This window comes from Heliangelus exortis, chromosome 28 (assembly GCF_036169615.1).
Source record: "Heliangelus exortis chromosome 28, bHelExo1.hap1, whole genome shotgun sequence".
Taxonomy (NCBI): Eukaryota; Metazoa; Chordata; class Aves; order Apodiformes; family Trochilidae; genus Heliangelus; species Heliangelus exortis.
In genome coordinates, this window is record NC_092449.1 from 1,596,643 (window position 1) to 1,609,062 (window position 12,420).

The 12,420-nt window shown below is 50.0% G+C and overlaps 1 protein-coding gene across 1 annotated transcript in view; it reads right to left on the minus strand.

Moving 5' to 3' along the window:
• MARCHF2 (membrane associated ring-CH-type finger 2) overlaps positions 1–9,446 on the minus strand; it is a 29,062-nt gene extending 19,616 nt beyond the window's left edge. Inside the window, exon 1 of the mRNA XM_071727631.1 lies at positions 9,351–9,446. The gene's annotated coding sequence lies outside the window, so the exon portion shown is untranslated. The remainder of the gene's footprint in view (positions 1–9,350) is intronic.
• Between the last annotated feature and the right edge of the window lie 2,974 nt (positions 9,447–12,420).

Below are 12,420 nucleotides of genomic sequence, written 5' to 3' on the forward strand. Positions count from 1 at the left end.
CTAACAAGAGGATGCAGAGATGGGGAAGGCAACCCCAAGCCCTAAGCCCTAAGCCCCAAGCCCCAAGCCCCATGGGCCAGGGACATTTTGCCCTGAAAATTTCTGCTCATACCCTTTGTAAAAGCTGCAAACTTTTACCTGAGCACAGCACTTAAACCCCTTTGTGCAGCTCAGTTCAGGGAGGGTTCAGCTGTGTCCAGATGGTTTCTGAGCCCTTTTCAAGCCTGTCCAACCAACCCCAAAAGCTTTCCCTCAGCCCACCTTTGATTTTCCACTTTCAAAACTTTGTTAGACAAACACACACACTTTCCTTTCAATATTCCATGTGGAATATCCCAACCAACATACAAATTTACCAACAGTGAACATGGAAGTGTTAACCACAACCACTGATAACCCTTCCAGAGCTCCTTCCTTCCCCTTTTAACAGATGATCACGACTTTCCTGACAGCCACGTGCAGGCAGCAAAGCCCATCATCCCATTCTGAGCACCTCTGTGATTTACCCAGCAAAGAGAGCACAAGGAACAAGAAGAAAATGCAAGAAGTGGGGAGAAGATGCTGAAAAAGAGCAACCAGGAGGTGGCTGGAGGAGCCACATGCAGACAGAGAGCTCCCTGCCATGTTCCTCCCTGGCAAGGCCATCTCAGCCCCTTGCAGACTCAGAAAAATCCCATTTTCTCCAGTTTCCTTTAGCCTGGTCCCTAAGAGGCAGCTGTGCAGAAATAAAGAGCTGGGGTTACAATTAGTCACAAGTTGAACGTAAGCCAAAAACATCCTCCTGCTGGTAATGACCAAAATCCTTGTGTCTGTAAACAGGGCTGCCTTATGTAAGGCATACACAGAAATCCCTGAGCACCAGGACTGCTGGGATCATCACTGGAATGGGGTCTCATCCTGGTGGCTGCATTTCAAGAGGGAAACAAGCCCAAAGAAGCTTAAAGCCATGAAAAGTGCCTGAAGGAATTAAAAAAAAAACAAACCAAAACAAACACAAAAAAAAAGCCCCAAACCAAACAAAAATAACTCCAAGCCTCCTCTTTACTGAAGAAGAAATATGAAAATAATTAGGTTTGTTTAATTTAGGGGAGGACTTGAGGGAGGAATCTTCTATCTGCATCTCCTGGAGGCAGAAGCAGGCAAACAGCCTTCACCATCCCATCCAAGGGAATGCTTTTTTGTTTCAAGATTTCTGTGCACACCAGGAGTCAGACATTCCCATGAAACTGCAGTTTTGTCAGGCTCAGCTAAGCCTAAATCAAACTAAAATAGCTAAAGAAAATAAGGGCTTGTTCCTGGTTGGAGGCTTGGCCAGACTGCAGGAGAAGAAAACAAAAAATCCAGTATTGAGAACAGGATTGTCAAAGCCTTGAAAACCCTGACTGGAGTGAGCACAAGTGTTCCTGCATGGCTTGGAAATTCAAACAACCCTCTCACAACCATGGGCTTCTTCAAGGCCAGCTACTTTCCTGGTCAGTGTGTTCATAGGGAGAGAACATTTCACTGGTGCCTCCCCCCCAGGTGCCAAATTTGGTGGCACACCCTCAAGTCACCAAATATTTTCTGCTTTCCAGGAGAGAAGTTTATAATCTGGTTCATAAAGCTGTAATCCTTCCTCTGCATCTGAACCAGAACAGGCTTGAGCTTCTGGGCAGGTCAATCCCCATCAAAACAAATGGGAACCTTTCCATCAACTTCAAAAATCAACTTCAAAAATTCAGCATTGCCTTGACTCAGCCTCTCTCTCTCTCTCTCTCTCCACCTTTGCAAGGACCACACAGCCTTGGAGCCACTTTTCTTATTATAGCTTTTATTTTTTTTTTTAAAATAAGGAGAGCAAGCTCTCCAACTTTAAGAAGCAAAAAAAGAAGATGATAAATGCTATTGCAATGATTTAAGTCAGCTGTTTTGTAAGTTATGGAGTTCTTTCAATTTAAAAAACCTCTTAGTGAGGCAGGCAGGAAAAGAAGATCCATGCTTTTAATAAAAAGGTCGGTTCCATTTGTTCAGCCAAAAACATTGTTTATTTTTAAGTCCAGGGGAAAAAGGTCCATTTTGTGTACTGGAATAAAACTGCCCTTGCTCCCTGTGTCCTGGGAGGATTTATACTGAGGCTCTTTGTACTCCACATCTGACAGATCCAGGCAGCCCAGGTCCTTGCCCAATTCCAGGCTGAAAGGGAACTGCCACCCTTCTGTGCCCCCAGAAATGGGGGGATTTCTACACATTTGGTGTTTCCACCCCAGGGTAGAACCTCAGGTCACTGCTCTCAGGTCACATCTGCCTCATGCCACTCAGCAAGTCCAAAGAAAAAGCAGCAGGATTGCTGTGGCTGCAGTGAGGAAGGAACTGGAATCCAAAGATAACATCTGCTCTGCACTCCAGGTCCAGTTTCATACCCAGCTGAACATCAACCACAGTGTCAAGCCAAGCCAGTCCCTTTCCTGGCTCCCTGAAGGCTCAGCTCAGCAGCACAGAGCCCACCCAACCCCAAAATGACTGCAAAACCACCAAAAACTCGGAGGCAGAATCAAGACCCAAACAGCTGGTTCCAACCACACATTGTGTTTTTCCAGGCAGCTGTGATTTCTGAGCCTGTTCCTTGGGGATACATTTCTTGTTCTTGTTAAAAAAAAAAAAAAACAAGTCTCTGAGACATCTGGTTTATTATCAATATCCCCTGAGTGAGGAGCAAATAAAGCAGAAGTCTCTTCTCAGCAACATTTTGTAACCTCAGCTCCTGAGCAGATCCAGCAGAGAAAGGCCCAAGTTTGTAGAGATTAACTGAAGAAAACCAAACCATGGAAAGCTGGCTCAGAAAAGCCAGTTCTGCACCAGGACTCCAAAACTCCAGCACATGAACCTTTCCTTGGGGAGCAGCTGGTGCAAACCATGGCAGCAAAACATCCCCCTTGGCAGTCTGCAGGCTTTGCAAGGAGATCCCTGATCCAGGCTGGATCATCCAAAAGGCAGCAGAGCTTCAAAACTTCTTCAAAGCACTGAAGAGGTCAAAGGACTGCAGGGATGGGGCTGGACCACTGCTCTCCATCCAGAAGGAAAATGCAGGAACTAAAGGGTTCCTTCATCCAGAAGACACATCCAGAAGGAAGATACAGGACACCAGGAATTAAAGGGTCCCTTCATCCAGAAGAAAAATGCAGGAACTAAAGGGTTCCTTCATCCAGAAGACACATCCAGAAGGAAAATGCAGAAACTAAAGGGTCCCTCAATCCAGAAGATACAGGACACCAGGAATTAAAGGGTCCCTCCATCCAGAAGAAAAATGCAGGAATTAAAGGGTCCCTTCATCCAGAAGACACATCCAGAAGGAAGATACAGGACACCAGGAATTAAAGGGTCCCTTCATCCAGAAGGAAAATGCAGGAACTAAAGGGTCCCTCAATCCAGAAGACACATCCAGAAGGAAAATGCAGGACACCAGGAACTAAAGGGTCCCCCAGCTCCATTCTGCATACTCAGACTTTGCAATCTGATAAGAGAAATTTTTTCTGCCAGACAGGGAAACCATCATGGGGCAGGTGAATCCCTTGATCAAAGCCAAAAAGAGAAAAGCCACAGTCAAGGCACCAACAGGCATGGCCAAGGCCACCTGAACACAGCCAAGGGGAACTGCTGGGTGCAGATCCTGGGGGCTGGCTACACACTGAGTATCCTCAGAACCATTTGGAGGCTCCCACAGGATCCAGGGCAAACTGGGATTAGAACCAGCTCCACCTTCTTCTCCACCTTCTCAGATTAGCTTCCCTGGAACACATCCACCAAGGAAAACCAACACTTCCTGGCTCAGTCTGTTCCTCCCACTCAGGACCCCATTTCCCTGGAACTGGCAGATTGTGTAGCAAACATAACCCCTTGGTACAGAAGTCCCTTTGCTGTTTTCTTTTGCACCCTTGGTTTGGTTGTGGGTTTGGTTGTTGTTGGGTTGGTTTTTTCATTTAGCAAAGCAAAGCAAAACCAAAAAACCCAAACCAAACCACACCAAAACACAAGGATTCTCTTGTAGCAGGAGCATGTAGAGCACATCAATCACTCCCTCAAAGGGCATCACTCCAAAGGATGTAAAACATTATTTCAGGACTGGGAATCCCTTGCCAGAAAGGACTTGCATTCTCCTCAGTGTTCTCCCTGGTTTATAAAGCACCATTTACCCTGTTACACAAATAATAATAATGCTCTGCTTGGAGAGAAACTGGAGCTGGAACAAAGTGCCTGCCTCCCACTTCTCAGAGCAGCTTGCTGATCTCTGAACAGATTTCCTTGGATCTGGAATCCAGATCTTGCCTGTTTGTATTTTCCCATCTTGCTATTTGACTGCACAAATCTCTTCAAGAGGCTCAGTTTTCCAAGAGCTTTCCAGCAAGGGCACCACCCCAGCCACTCATCTGCACCTGAAGAGCTCCAAAGGGGCAGCAACTCAGAGCATCCTCCTTCTCCATGGGCAGCCAAAAAGTGGGAAGAGCTGATCCCAGCTGATTTCACCCTGATTTCCCACTCCTCACCACTACAAATGCCTCCCTCAGTCCTCAATGGAAACTTCACTATTGATAGAAGTGCTGCAAAATTCCCATCTCTCTCTCCCTCTCCCACTTAGGTCTGCAATGTGCTGCTCAGGCCACACTTCTCCTTTTTCTGGAGACACAGGTCTCAAATATTTTGTCTACAGTGAAGCAGAAGTCTGCAGAACAAGAAAAACTGGGAGGAAATAAAGGTTGAGGACAGCCCAGATTGTAGTTTATTTTTCAAACTCAAACAGCTTTCAGAGAGAGAACTAAAACCCTTAAAACCTCCAAGAAAGAAATAGGTGTTATAGCCAAGACTGCAAGAGTTTGGTGCAGCCCCCAATTTGCAGAGAAATGCCTAAAAACCAGCTTTGATTTGTTTGCACTTCCATTTGCCAAGCCAGCTCTGCTCCTTGCCCCTTGTTCCCTTTTTCTGGGAACAGCAGGAAAATGTTTCCTTCAGTCTTTCACAGACTTGATGATAAAAATCACAAGAGCAGTTACAGCACTCCTGCCCTCCAGGTTAACCACACATCATCCTCCTGTGTTAGAGCAGGAACTGGAAGATTTAGTTAGAACTGCCACATAAAATCTGGAAGAAGCCTTACAGATGCCTATTTTGATTGAAAACGGGGCCAAATCATGAATTCCAAACTCTAACCCTGCTCATCCCAGAGAGGTCTAGGGCAGGGAATGCATTTGCAGGGCTGACAGGGCTGCACAGCTCCCTCTTGGGCATTCCTTGAGGATAAAAAAGGAATCCCTGCCCTCAGACACTGCTGGTCCTCCAGGACTCTGCCATCCCACATCCCACCACTGCTGCTTCGAGTTCTCACAACCTGTAACCACCACAGACACTTTCCACCAAGAAATAAAAAAAAAAACCCTCAAACCAACCCCTAAGAAGCCACTTCCCAGCTTTTCAACAGGAGGAGGCACAGCCAAACACAGTCCCAAGGGCTCAGTGAGTGGGTAACCACCTCTCCCAGCAGAGCTGCTTCAGTTGCTGTGATGGAGTTCAGGCAGAGCTGGTCCAGACCTGGCCCAAAGCTGAGAGAGGGAATGTGCAGAATCCTCCCCAGGAAACAGCACTGCTGGGAAGAGAAGGAGACCAGACCTGGAGAGGTGGAAAACTGCAGGATGTTAACTGTCTCAGTAAGCCACAAACTTTTTTAGCAGCAGAGGAAGATATTTTACACAAATTTCATGGAAATTCCTTGCCTGCCCTCCACACTGATGAGGTGCTCACCCAGAAGGGAGCCAGGGCTTTATTTCTCTTTTCCATCCCAGAGACTCTGTGCCCAGTTTTTCCTAACCCAGAAGTGGTCACTTTGTTTTCCAGGGGACACAGAGAGCATTTCTCTCCTGTGGAAAGGGTTGGAGCTGAGATGATGCAGAGGTATAAGGTAACCAAAATCAGACATGGGGGGAGCAGAAAAGAGAGACCAGGGGTGAACTTCAGTCTAGAGGAGAGAGGGGAACAGTTTAGAAAATGGGAACTCTGCAATCTTCAAATGTCCAAAGCTGGGTCAAAGTCAAAAGGAGAAAAAATAAACTCATCCTGCATTTCACAGTTCAAGATGCCTGATTCCTACCTTCATCTTCTTGGAAAAGGCTCTGTAGTTTTTAGTGTAAAAAGCCAAGATATTTTTAAATAGTAGTGAAAGAAGCCTCTACATGCAAATTTTACTTCTCAGTGGTTCTTCAGGCAGACACAAAGTCAGATACCAACTGAACCTCAGAGCCCCAACTTCTCCAGCCTGGGCTGGATGAATTTTGGTCTTGCTGATTCAAGGACTCCCAGGGAAACATCGTGTCCTGCACTTGGCTGATCCAGGCCAGCACCAAAAACCTGGGATAGGAAAGCCCTTCTTCCAGCATCTAGTAAGGCAAGAATTCTGTTGGAAGCTGTTTACAATTAGTACATTTGTCATCCTGCTCATCTGCATGGTCTCCTTGGCATCCAGCATGGGGTGACCTCACTCCACAGACTCAGAGCAATTGCACAGAAAAAAGAAAAAAAAAAAAAAAAGGGGGGGGGGGGGGGCAGTCAAATACATCAGAAACAAGAAACCATTAGTTTCAATGCTTTTTTTTTGTTTGGTTTTTTTTTCCCTGTTTTCACTGAGACTGCCAGTGGTGTTAATTAGCTAACCACACACACCCCCCCAGGTTTTACAGCTGCTATTTAAGGTCCCTGGCACACACATGAAGCTCACACTTGGCTGTTTCCTGGGCCACCTGGGCCATTCCTGGCAAAGTTAAAAGTTCCTTAGCAATGGAGCTGCCTGCACCACTCCACTGGGGATGCCTGCAGGCAGGCAGACCTCCTGTCCCCAGCTGGAGTAATTAAATTCACTGTTACAGTGCACATGACAAAGGCTTTTTCAGCCACAGCTTCTTTCCCTTCAAGCCTCTGCCATCCCATCCCAGTTCCAAATGCACCTGGAAAAACTTCCAGGACCCTTCCAGTCCTCCAAACCCCCTCCCTGCAGCTGTCTCCATTATCCTTTGGAGATGTACAGAACTATTCCAACACTTGAGCCTTGGAAAGACATCCAGCTGCTAAAAGGATGATTCTGGGCATCTGGGAGCTTGGCAGCTGAGCAGGGCTGGGTGGGTGAAGGGGTGGCCGTGGTCACTGGAGTCACAACAGCATCACCCACAAGCTTGACAAGAAAAAGGTCAAAAAAGCACTAAAAGCCACATCAGAAGGGAAAGAGAGAGAAATAAATGCTTGATGGAAAAGAGAAAGCAAGAAAACAATGAGTCCTTAGGAAAACAAGGGAAAACAGGGAGGGTGCCCTGAGCAGGAGCAAATGAAAGGCTCATCTTAACTCCAGACACTGCAGAGACACTGTGAGGCTGACAAAGAGCCAGGGCTGGCCTGGCTAACCCTGGCACTGCTCCTCAGCCATCACCAGCACTGACTTCAGAGACACCCAACCTGTCTGCTTGTCAAACCTGAGCTCCTCATGGGCTCCTCCAGGAGGAGAAGTAACCCAACAGCCTGAGTTACCTCTTTCTGATGGAGTTCTGACCCCTTACTTCTGCCTTTTAATAGTTTCTTCAGTCTTCAGAACTTCTGGATAAATTAGTATAAAGCAAAACTTAGAATATGATATTTAAGTATAAAAAAACAGACTTGTTTTTGAAAGAAAGGTTTACAGTTTTTTTCCTTACTGAAGTCAGGAGAAGTTTTGTCTCAATTGGATGCAATCAGTCTCAGCCCTGTGCTGGGATTCCTACCTGGCTCATCAGTTCCTCACCACCAGAATGTCTGATATTCAGAAAGTCTGATATTCAAAAAGTCTGATATTCAAAAAGTCTGATATTCAAAAAGTCTGATATTCAAAAAGTCTGATATTCAAAAAGTCTGATATTCAAAAAGTCTGATATTCAAAAAGTCTGATATTCAAAAAGTCTGATATTCAAAAAGTCTGATATTCAGAAAGTCTGATATTCAGAAAGTCTGATATTCAGAAAGTCTGATATTCAAAAAGTCTGATATTCAAAAAGTCTGATATTCAGAAAGTCTGATATTCAGAAAGTCTGATATTCAGAAAGTCTGATATTCAGAAAGTCTGAATGTGCAGACAACAAGGACACTGCTGATCAATGCCAGCTGCATCTTTTTCATGTTGTTTATCAATAAGGGACCAAACTATGAATTTATTCCCCAGGGCAGGAGCATCACCCCATGTTTAGGTGACCACCATTCCTGACAGCACAGGCAGCTGCAGGGGGAAGCAAGAAGTCCCCAAGCCCATCGTGTGGCTTCCCACTTTGTAATCTTGGTTTTGGGCAGAAAATGCTCCTAGGACAGAGGCAAAGGTTTGAGATTGAGAGAAAAGCCCCTCCAGAGTCGCCCTTTGAGCACTTTGTGGGGCTGGCAGCTGCCTCAAGAAAACTTCAGTTTAGAGGAGAGGGGGGAACAGTTTGGAAAAGGGAAATTTTGCAATATTCCAAATATCCAGATCCAGGTTTAGGAAATGTCAGTCACAAACTCTGTGCTCAGGCACAGGAAAGCAGCTGGGGTTCAACACAGGACCCTGGCAACCTCTTCAGTCCTGCTGGGACACTGGAGTGGGAAATCCCTGGGGAAACCTCTGTAACCAGCTCCACACTCAGTGCAGCCCCTGCCACCCCACGCAGAGCTCAAAAAAGAATCATCAGAACGAGGGCTCCAAAGGAGAAGAAAACCCCTCGGAATCCCCTTCCCGCCCAACCTTACACCTTTAGAAATAAAACCCGAGGAACAGAATAAAAAAACCCCAAAACGCTGCTCCAAACCTCGGGGCCTGTGACACTTCCCCCTTCCCGGGGGATCTTCCCGCACAACCCCCGCGTTCCCCGGGGCAGGGCCGGGATCTCCCCCCCGCAGCTCTGCCCTCAGCCGCCACCGGAGGCCCCGCGGGCCGCAGCGCTGGAGGCAGAGCCGGGAGCGCAGCCCGGGAGCCGCGGGACCCAGCGCTGGCTCCGCCGCTCCCGGGAAAGGCCCCGGAGCTCCCGGGAGCCGCTGCGGGGAACGGGGCCGGGCCCCCCCGAGACCCTGCGGCCCGGGCCGGGGGGGGGGGGGGGGGGGGAGGCTGCCAGACCCCTGCGGTGGGGACCATCCCGGGGCAGGCTCGGGGCACCGGGAGGGCTGCAGGGATCCCGGGGCCGCGCCTCCGGGACAACCGGACCGCGGCCCGCCCGGGACGCCGCTGCCGCAACCCCGCACCGCAAGAGGAGGGGGGATCGGTGCCGGTGGGGAGTGGCCACTGCCCGGGCTGTCAGGTTCGGTACCGCCCGGTACCGCCCCGTCCCGTCCCACCCCCCCCGCGGTACCTGCGGTCCCGGCGCCCCCGGACCCTCAGCGCGGCGCGCGCCGCCCCATCGCCGGCTCCTGCGGCGGCCCAAGCCCCGCCCCCCGCCCCCGCCCGCCCCCAGCGGCCTCGCCGCCGCCCCAGCCAATCCCCGCGCCGCACCGCGAGGAAGCCGGAACCGCCTCAGCCAATGGGGTGCGCGGAACCCGGATGGCGTCACAATGCGACCCCGCTGGCAACAGCCGCTCGGCCAATGGCGTCGCGGCATTGAGGCGGAGCCCCGCCCCCTCGGCACCGCCTGCCCGGACCCGGCGGCCAACGGGACCGGAGCCGGCTGGGAGCGGAGCGGACCCGATCCGGCGGGTAACGGAACCGGACCCGATCCGGCGGGCAAAGGAGCGGAGCCGGCGGGCACCGGGACCGGATCCAGCGGGCAACGGAATAGACCCGACCCGGCGAGCAACGGACCCGACCCGGCGGGCAGCGGCCCGGTCCCGGTGCTGCCCCCGCACCTCGGGCATCCCCGCAGCCCGCGCCCTCCCCTCGCCTCCCCAGGGCCGCTTCTCGGGAGGGCTCCGCAGCGCCGAGCGGCGGCTGCCCCGGGCAGGGACCGCTGCGGGGCACCGGGAGCCTCCGGAGGGGCCTCCCAGGGGGGGCTGAGCCGCTCCCCGGCAGCTCCCGCGGGCAGAACGAGCTCCGGGCAGCAGCGCTTGGGCTCGGGAAGCGGCGAGGTACCAGGTCCCGAATGCTCTTCCCAACTTCTCCCGCAGTTGTGTTCGGAACAGAACTCGAGAGACACGGGAGGGTTTGGCGATCGTTTTATCCGCAGCGCAAACCACGCACAAAATCTGGTGCGGTGTCTGTTTACACGGGAATTGCACCTGGCACAGGAAAGAGAAGCGAAAGGGAATGCCCGGAACCTCTTTTCTGGGTTGCACAAACGTCCGGTGGTACCGAGAGCCTCCAGAGCCCGACAGCCAACACTGCATCACCTGAAGAGTTTGACTGAAAATCAGAGTTCATAGAATCCTAGAATGGGCTGGGTTGGAAGGGACCTCAGAGCTCATCAAGTCCAACCCTTGCTCCACTCCCCCCGTGGTTCCCAGCCCATGGCACTGAGTGCCACATCCAGGCTCTTTGGAAATATCTCCAGGGATGGAGAATCCACCCCTTCCCTGGGCAGCCCATTCCAATGGCTGAGCACCCTCTCCCTAAAGAAATTCTTTCTCATGTCCAACCTAAACCTCCCCTGGCACAACTTGAGACCTCTTGTGCCCTCTTGTCTTGCTGAGAGTTGCCTGGGAAAAGAGCCCAACCCCCCCCTGGCTCCAACCTCCTTTCAGGGAGTTGGAGAGAGTGATGAGGTCTCCCCTGAGCCTCCTCTTCTCCAGCCTCAACACCCCCAGCTCCCTCAGCCCTTCCTCACAGGACTTGTGCTGGATCCCTTCCCAGCCTCCTTGCTCTTCTCTGGACCTGCTCCAGCACCTCAAGCTCCTTCCTGAGCTGAGGGGCCCAGAACTGGACACAGGACTCAAGCTGTGGCCTCCCCAGGGCTGAGCACAGGGGCAGAATCCCTTCCCTGGACCTGCTGGCCACGCTGTTCCTGAGCCAGCCCAGGATGCCATTGGCCTTCTTGGCCACCTGGGCACACTGCTGCCTCCTCTTCAGCTTCCTGGCAATCCAGACTCCCAGCTCCCTTTCTGCCACTCTGTGCCCAGCCTGGAGCTCCCCATGGGGTTGTTGTGGCCAAAGTGCAGGACCCAGCACTTGGAATGTTGAACTACAATTTATTGGAAGGGTGCAGGGCTGGAGATGCTCATCCCATGGGAACATCCCAGTAATCACAGAGAGCCCACAAGTGGAGGGAATCCTGCCCCAGGACCGTGTTTTATCTGAGGAACTGATACTTCCTCTCATTGCCCAGGCTTTATTTTATCTAAAATTTAGGCCCTTACACCTTAAATACAGTTTTCCCTCTATTTTTTTTTTTTTTATGAAGGACAAAGGTCTCCCTAGAGGACTAATCACTTAATCTGGATTTCTTTTTTTTTCCTTCTTCCCAAGAATCCAGAAACTCTGGAGTACGTTTTCTCCTTGGAAGGGAAACAATCTCCAAGCACAGATAAGATTCAGCCAACCAAAAAAAAAAAAAAAAAAAGGTCACAGCCACCACTCTAACAGAGGACAGCACACAGAAACCAAAGGGAAAGGAAAGAAAAGGAAAAGGAAAAGAAGGAAAAGGAAAAGAAAAGGAAAGAAAAAGGAAAGAAAAGAAAAGGAAAGAAAAGGAAAGAAAAATCCCTACTGTGCATTTTTCCAAGCAGCTTTTGCTAAGTGTCCTACTCAAATAAAAGACAGAGCCCAACCCTTCCCATCCTGGCTCGTCCAGCTGGAAGTGCTCAAGAAAACCCCACACCCTGGGGGGCAATGCCAAGGGATCCAAGAGAACAGCACCCAAATAGAGGGGACCCTGCAGCTGCAGCAGCTTTTCTGCTGCTCCTGACCTGCCAGAAGTGTTGAGAAGCAGCCACAGGGGGAAAGAAATCCTGGCAGTGCCTTTTCCTTCCACCAAATTTTGATGGGATCTGCAGCACACACAGAAATCCCTTTTGTGTAGCAAACAGTCACTCTTCAACTGTTGGTTTTGGGGTTTTTTTACATTTATACAAGTATTGAGCTTTCAAACTTTCCTGGGAGCCAAACTTTCTTCTTCTGTCCAGGCTACAAACTCGTGGTGGAGATCCCAGATTTTAATTAATGTGATTTTAACACATCTCTGACTCCACAGGAAGAACAGGAGTCAGGTGGAGGTGGTCTGGCCAGTTTAGTTTAACAGTTACACCTTTGTGTGCTCAACACCAATTCACTTTTATTTGTCAATTTTGCCTTTTACTCTCCAGATAATTATGGTAGTAAGAAGAAAAGTCTAATTTGCACTGAAAAAACCTGTTCTAAATACCAGCAGGAGCCTTCAACTGAGATTTGTGTCACTGCCATTGGGTGAAAAGCACCCAGTGGTTTTTAGTGGTTTTTTTTTTTCAGTAAATGTGAGTGATCCTTCACCTCCCATAGGAGCAAGCACAGGGTGTTCC